Here is an 8,167-nt window from a genome sequence, read left to right on the forward strand (position 1 = left end):
GATCTAGGCCTTCAAATCAGACGATGGTCAAGGCACGATTGCATGCAGAGGTTAATGGGGGGGCCGGCAAGCACTTTAAAGATGGCAGTATCGGGACTAATGATGGAATAAGGCGGGATTAGGCCATCGGGGTTGTTAGCGGAGGGCTTAATCAGGGTTTTGCCTAACTTAATCACAGTTCAATTAGTTAGTGGGTTTTTGTCGGGTTTGATGTATCTTATAATTTATATTTAAACTAGGGTATCAGGATAGTTTTATATAGGAAATTAATATATATGGGAAAAGGGTTATTAATGGGAATTAATATATAATAGTTAGAAGCTAATATGAAAAACATCGGAAATGAACAGCGCTAAGCATAATGTATTTTCTATGATCTATTTGTTTTTCGCATATATGCATTATAACTTAGGCTAAAGTGTTTTTGTGGGTTTTTTGTATGAAAAGGGAATTTACATGGGGGTGATTACTTTCCCTAGGAAATTAATGTTTTAACCTTAGGAAAAGGGGTTTTATTAAGGAAATGAATGAAATGAAGTTGGGATGAAGTTTTATGAGGGGAATTTGGTACTTGGTATCCATAATTCATTGAGTCGAGTGTCCAGTCCCTCCAAAAATCAGAGAAATGCTCTGAGCCCCTTTGAATTAGAGTTTTTCAGTACTTAGAACTTTATTATGGGAAATTAGTTAAGTAAATAGGTAAAATGAATGGGGGAAGTTAATCAATTGACCTTGAAATCCATCTTCATGCTTGATTGACCATTTACATTTGAAACTTATGATGAGAGATGATAAATATGCTTTTTTCCCTATCATCATATTTTTGCAACCTTTCTTCTACTTACCCATCTACCTGTCCTACCATTTTTTCTTCACTTTATTAGGGTGCATTTAGACTAGAAAACCCTTATAAAAACATTTTTTTTTTCTTTTCACAAAGAAAACTATCTAATTCTATCACTATATCATCCAAGGGCTCATATTAAACTGATGAGCTCCTTTTATTTTACTCTACCTAATCTAATGATCTTCCAAGATTAAATAGTTTGGTCAGATTTTATTCTCTAACTATCAATATGAAATTTACAGCATGGCATAATCAAGATTAAATAGTTTGATTACCCTGGATTGTGGCATGAATCACAAGTTGCACACAATCATTAGTTTGCATAAAGTAAATAGTAGTGGCATTTAGACTTGCACACTTTCATGGTCTCTTTTTGTTTTTTGGGGTTCATATTTTTCACTTTTTTTGACCTCTTTCTTTATTATTTTTTTCCTTTAATTTTTCTTTTAGGACATACCCTCTTTTCATTTTTTTATTTTTCAATATGGAAAACATTTGCAGAAAGCAAAGGTATGTACATATTACAAGGCTTAACCTTAGCCATTCAAAATTATGACTCCTATTGGTATAGGAACCTAACAGAAATATCAAATAATTGTGCTTCATGGTGATGGGTAAAATTCATGGTGATAGTATATTCAACTATAGTTCCCTTCTAAAACCAAATTGGAACATAATAATCTAGAGTTGAATTTCGATTATTACAGGGTAGACAAATAATTTAAGAAAACAATACTTATTGGTTATTCTTTGATGATATTTATTGTACCATGGGGAATTTTACTATTGCAAAATTTTGTTGTTTACTACCATTTTGGAGCCATTGGGCTTATTTTCTGTCAAATAAAAATTTGGATTGCACTCTTGCCATCATTTGTCCTTGAAACATCAAATAATTGAGCTTCATCGTGATGGGTAAAGTTCATGGTGATAGAAAAAGCACACATATTTAGAATTTAGAGAAAAATTGGTATGATTATGTCCAATTGAGCTCTTGTCATAAAAAAAGGTTAAAATACTCTATCAATAGAAATTTCAAATACTTTGTCCTTATTAATAAGTAACACGACTTACAGAGGGTGTATAGGGGGACACTAAGCAAACGGCATACTAGTCCTATAGCATCAAGTAATAGGCTCATAGGAGGTGCCACTCCATTGTGGATTCCCCCATCGACATAATCATCATGGCATGCGAGGAGCTTTTACAGTTGTAGAAATAGCTTCAAGGCACCTCTATTGCGTCTGACCTTACTATTATCTAACACATATGCATAAGGAAGTTGGCCATATAGAGGGTCAAGGAGGGGGGAGGTTGAGCAAAAGGCATATCACTTTTTCACAATCAAAGGAGTTGTTTGTATCTTTTCATGTTCAAAATTGTGTGTACTCTTGCCATACTAATTTCTATCTTAATTTCTATAACTACTATTATGGTTCAAAGGAATTGTGTGTATCTTTTCATGTTTATAATTGTGTGTACTCTTGCAATCCTAATTTCTATCTTAATTTATATCACTAATATTCTGATTGGATTCTATGACTTGTATAAAAATGTACATGTTCTCAATGCTATAACAACATAGATTTTTAGTCCTCTGTTTGATTGGATAGAAGCGTGGGAGATGATTTCCCGCCTTAAATATTTAGGCACAATGTGTTTTCTACAAAATTTTGAAAATGCATTCGAGTGGTCATTCACTGTCATTCATGCTGCTAAAAAATTGGCATATTTACTAGCAAGACCCATGGTTGATCCACTTGTGAAACATGGATAATATATCTTACCACTCTCGTATATTTGTCTTGATAAAGTGAGGATTGTGTGAATAGATTTGGATTGTCATGTCTTTGACATTTAGTCGTATTGTATATTTACTTCAGATACTAATCTTGTCATTCTTGATTCTATTCTCCCATTTAGGGAGTTTGGGTATGTCTCTACTCTATGGAACTAGATATTAGAGTTTATTTTACCCTTTCATGGTGGAATTTGTAGCCAATCCTGATAATTGTTGAAATGCTTATTTTGACCAAATTTTACTGGTTGAATCTAAAAAGCTAATGCCCGTAAAGTCAGTCGGTTCACTGTAAATCAATAGAGTTAATATCACTATAGTGACTACAACCACAATGTTTGGCATTATTAGTTCTGCATAATCAAAGGAATTGTGTGTATATTTTCATGTTTAGAATTATGTGTACTCTTGCCATCCTAATTTATATCTTAATTTCTATGACTACTGCTCTTATTGGATTCCATGACTTGTATAAAAATGTACATGTTCTCAAGGCTACAACAACACGGATTTTTGGTCCTCTGTTTGATTGGATAGAAGACTGGGAGATGATTCCCCACCTTAAATATTTAGGCACAATTTTTTTTCAACCCGAGCTGACCAACCATCAGAACTTATGCTAATCATGTACACATTAAATATGTATCCATTGTACCCTTATAAGTACACCCATATAATTGTAGAGTGTACAATTTGTACAGGTGGTTGTAGGCCTCACCACCAAAGCTCCCAAGGCTCCACAAGGAATCAAGTGAAAGGTCTTCTCATTTATTAACATTGCCTATGTAATTGGCATAGGTTTATCGAATATTCTCAGCGGGTGTTAGGGCGCATGTCTGATTGTTTTTATCATGGGTAGGTTTGTGAAATTTTGAATTACATTTTTAACTATGTTTGGAAAAGGGTGATCATATGGAAATTGTTGTGATAAATAGCTTCATTTTTCTGTTTACAAGTCTATATAACCACTAAAGTACAAACAATATGAACATTCTTGCTCCCGATTCTTTTATCAAGGTTGAGTTGGTCCAATTCATCTTTCCAAGTTATGCATTATTGTCAACTAATCATTGCAATTTTCAGTCTGTTGTTTTCACCATTATCCACTACATTCTTTTCTGCCTTCCCGCACAAGACTGCAACTGTGGGTTCTTCACACTAAGCTAATATCTACACTTGAGATATTTTGCACAAAGTTTCACTCAATGGTACCTGATTATTCATTATTTCAAGAGATTGAATTGTAGGAGATGCTACAAAGAAGTCATTGGTTTAAGCAATTCAAGACCTAGGCATCCTAAAACCTACATTGTCTTACTTATATACTACTAAAGGTTTACTCATCATTCTCTTCTTGAGAGCCCCCAGCCCAATTTTCTCCCATGATAACCATTGATGGTGCCAAGTAGTGCACCTTGCCCAATTTGAAACCATTAAAAAAACATTTATTCTTAAACTCCTAAATCATCTAAAGCTTATTACTATGGCTCATGAGTTTAGATAGCCAGTGGTCAATTACAGTACTAATTAAGCTTACAGGCATGATAGCTTACTAGTTTCTAAAGTGTTCTTTTCACTATAGCTTACTAATTCTGGCATTCTTTGTGTTTATTTAAAATACATTTATAAGAATATTTTCACTACAAACAATCTCTAATTCTGGTATTCGTTGTGTTTATTTAAAATACATTTGTAAGAATATTTTCACTATGGACAATCTCTAAAATAATATTAAACTCACTAATGTAGTTAAATTTTTTTGTCTCTTTCAGGTTTACCTCGCACATATTGTTTCAAAACCATAGAAAATCAGTCTTGCAGAAAGAGATTAAAACATCAATAACATTGTGATTATGTTTTCTGACGATTGGTGATTTCAAGGCAGTATGCTTCTTCCAACAAATTTCTTGATAAATCTCTCTACATAGGTATACTAGCCGACCTTTATGTTAAAAATGATATTGGAGATCTCAACATGATTTATGTGCAACAGGATATGGATGATGAATGAGTTTTGTATATTCTACGTTATATCATTTTACCCTTTCATGGTGGAATTTGTAGCCAATCCTAATAAGTTATTGTTCATGGCAAAGTCATACATGTTCGATCTCGCAGACAAATAAAAATGGTTCTTCTTAACATGGGTGTAAATTGAGTACCTTGTTTAGTTCTGCGACACCCATGCAATTATCCATAGGGATGTCAAGGCATTTGTTGAAGCTACCAGTGCCTTGGATGCAGAGTCTGACAGATCTTGATAGAATTATGATAAATAGAATAGTAGTTATTGTTGCACATCGTCTGAGTCTGTGGTTGGACAAAACTTCCTTGAAGTTTCCTACAGTAGTGGAAACGCAACTGGACATGGTTTTTTGTGTCGAATGTAGAACAATTTTCTATAACAATATCTAGTAATATCTTAGAATAAATTATATTTTCATGTACTAGTATTATTTCTTTTAGTACTCTATAATAACAATAATATGTTAGATAACAATAATTCATATTGTACTCTAATATTATTTCTAATAATCTTTTCTTAGCAATAGGAATGTAATATGATTTGTCTAGGTGTTTGGCTATTAGGTGGTTCAATGAAGGCTTCGTTTGTATAATCTGCTTCTCTTTTATGAATACAACCCGATGTTTCCAATCCATTCACTTCTATGAATACAACCCACTCTTCTATTCTTCAGATCATCTCTGGTGTGCCTTCCATCATCATTTCGATAATTTTAGATCATGTTTAACTAGTAAGGAATTTTAGTTTTATTTATTTGCAAACAATATTAACAGGATTGGGAAATAATTTAATTCAGTTAAAAAATGTGTATATTATAATATTTTGTAATATATTTTAATGTATATATTGCAGCCAATGATTGGATGTAGTTTAATTTAGCAATGCATATACAACAGTTGGATGGAATTTGAATTGTCCAAACTATCAATATTATAAAACATTTAGTCTTAAAACATCTTAAACCTCTGAGAACAAATAATGGTGTTGGGTAATCTAGTTGGATGAATTTTTATATTTGAGACATGTACTAAAGACTTTAGAGTTATTAATTAGGGATCCTACAACCCATCTTAATTAGAGATCTACCAAAGGTCATTCAGGATTAAACCTCGCAAGGTAAAAACATTTTTTTAGAGTGAAAAGAGATTTGATCTCTCTAAACGCTTGGTTGAAAAAGATTCTTAAATATCTATCATTCATACATTTTTTTTGGTTCATGTATCTCTATTATTTTTTTGTGGTTATATACATATTTGAAAATCTATTTTAATTTCTGTTTGTAAATATTGGTATAAAGCATTTGTGTATTCTTGGGGGATTACACATCAAATATTTTGTAAAAGATTTAATCAATCTAGTAGCATTTGTTTAAGGTGTCATCAATATTACATTATTTTTTATGAGGTTTTATTCTTTTCAGATTTTAGTATTTTTTGTGAGTGTAATTGCATGTTGAAAGGAAGTTGAAAGTTATATATTTTCTCTTTATTTTTAAAAGAGTCTACAATCCGTCTGAATTCAATATCTACCCAAGGTTATGAAGGATTGAACCTCATGAGGTCAAAAATAAAATTTAGCGTGAAAAGTGATTCAATCTTTCTAAACGCTTGGTAGATCTAGAGTTACAATAGATCTAGGTTTGTTAGTAATAAAGCAAGCTTACATGCTTCCTTCATTATAATATAACGCAAGTGTACTCCAGTTATAGAAATATGAGAGATAATTTTAGAAAACAATATGCACATAATTATTAATTTAGTTTACCTTATTTTTTTCCCTGTAGATAAAATTTTTGAATACATAAATTATTGTACTATGTTCTTCAAAATATAATGCATTTTAATAAACTTTTGCATAGATCATATCTTACTTTCAATAATAATAAAATTTCAATCATGTAAATCTCTATTAATTTTAACAAACTTCCCTTTTTTATAGATCACTATTAATTATTTAACATGTGAAATATTAAAGAAAGAAATATGTGAGAACTTTCATTTACATTAAAAGTAATGACATTGATTCATTAGATATTGTATCAACTAAATTTATTTCAAGTATCAAGATCTTAGTCTAAGTATGAACATCTCATTGTGTTACAAGATTTCTCCTTAGTAAAATAAATTCAATTATATATATTGCAAAGATAGGACCTTAGCCAAAGTAGAAGAGATCTCATTTTGTTACAAAGATTTTGTCTTTTATTAAGTGAAAAAGGTATTTAAAGCATTGACAATGGATATTTCATTTTGGGTTTTGATTTTAGTCATTAATAATAAGTAGACAATAGAAAATATTTATTAATTTTTTTCATTTTTACTCTTAAATATCACACTTCCATAGATCTTTCTCTTTAGATTTATAGAGTTCCATGTTTTTTATATTGGGATCATACAAGTTGGAAAAGTTTAATTTGAGTGTTTTTTCTATGTGACCCTCCAACTTTGGAATATCATTTAACAATTTTTTATTATTTTTTGTACAAAAATGAGACCAACATAGGTTATAACATTTAAAATAAAATATATTCGCTTGGTAGAAGTTCTAGATCAATTTGGGCAATGACTTCCAATGCTTGGGATTCCATATAAACTACTTACCTCAAGAAAAATAATTTTCTTATGTTTCATTCACAAATCCCTAAGAGCATATTTACGTCGTAAGGAATTTCCCTTTGAGAAGAATTGCCTTAACTGCCACATTGCACCCATTGCACCATTAGATCCATTGTTAGGCGATTGAGAGTTCTTCCAATGTTAGATCCCATTGTTTTAACTTTCAACCGAATCTTTATTTGTGAAAAAATTCAACTTGTTAATCTTTAAAATAATAATTATAACTCATGAACATATTGTAGGTACCTTTACAGTTTCATTTAGTGAAGGTGTTTGCCCCAACCATCAACAAATAGAGGATATCACCATGAACTCAATTTCTCAAAATTTGTTCTTCCATTATGTCCATTACATGCATTTCCAGGGGGAATTATTTATTCACTAATCAGAATTCTTGAATTAATTTAGAAATACAGAAAACATGAATTATTCACTATTCAACATTCCTAAATTGATTTAAAATTACAAAAAACATGAGTTCTATGAATGTCTCTAAAAAACAAAACAAAGCCACTAATTCTCTGAACCAGGCCTATAATTAATTAAAACTCCAGTCATACGAAGTGCACCTACGATTTTGCAAATAATTTCCACTTTACACACCTTCCATGTGGTCGATAGTGCATACATTGACATAACTATGAGAGGAAGAGACTAGGTATGGTTATTATTCGAGTCTTGCAACTCTGGAACTACACCTTTTTCTCTGCACATTTAAAGTAGAATCCACAAGATGGGTTTCACTGAATCTCATAAATGGCTTCTTACATTCCTAGGAGGAACTCACAACATGGCTTACATTACTATAATAGCCACTAACACTCACCCTAGGAGTAGATGATGGGAGCCTTCATCCTTTGGAAAGAAATAAGATGCAAAGA

Source organism: Pinus tabuliformis, chromosome 3_1 (assembly GCF_031772625.1).
Source record: "Pinus tabuliformis cultivar Carrire ecotype Pingquan chromosome 3_1, CPIR1, whole genome shotgun sequence".
Lineage (NCBI taxonomy): Eukaryota > Viridiplantae > Streptophyta > Pinopsida > Pinales > Pinaceae > Pinus > Pinus tabuliformis.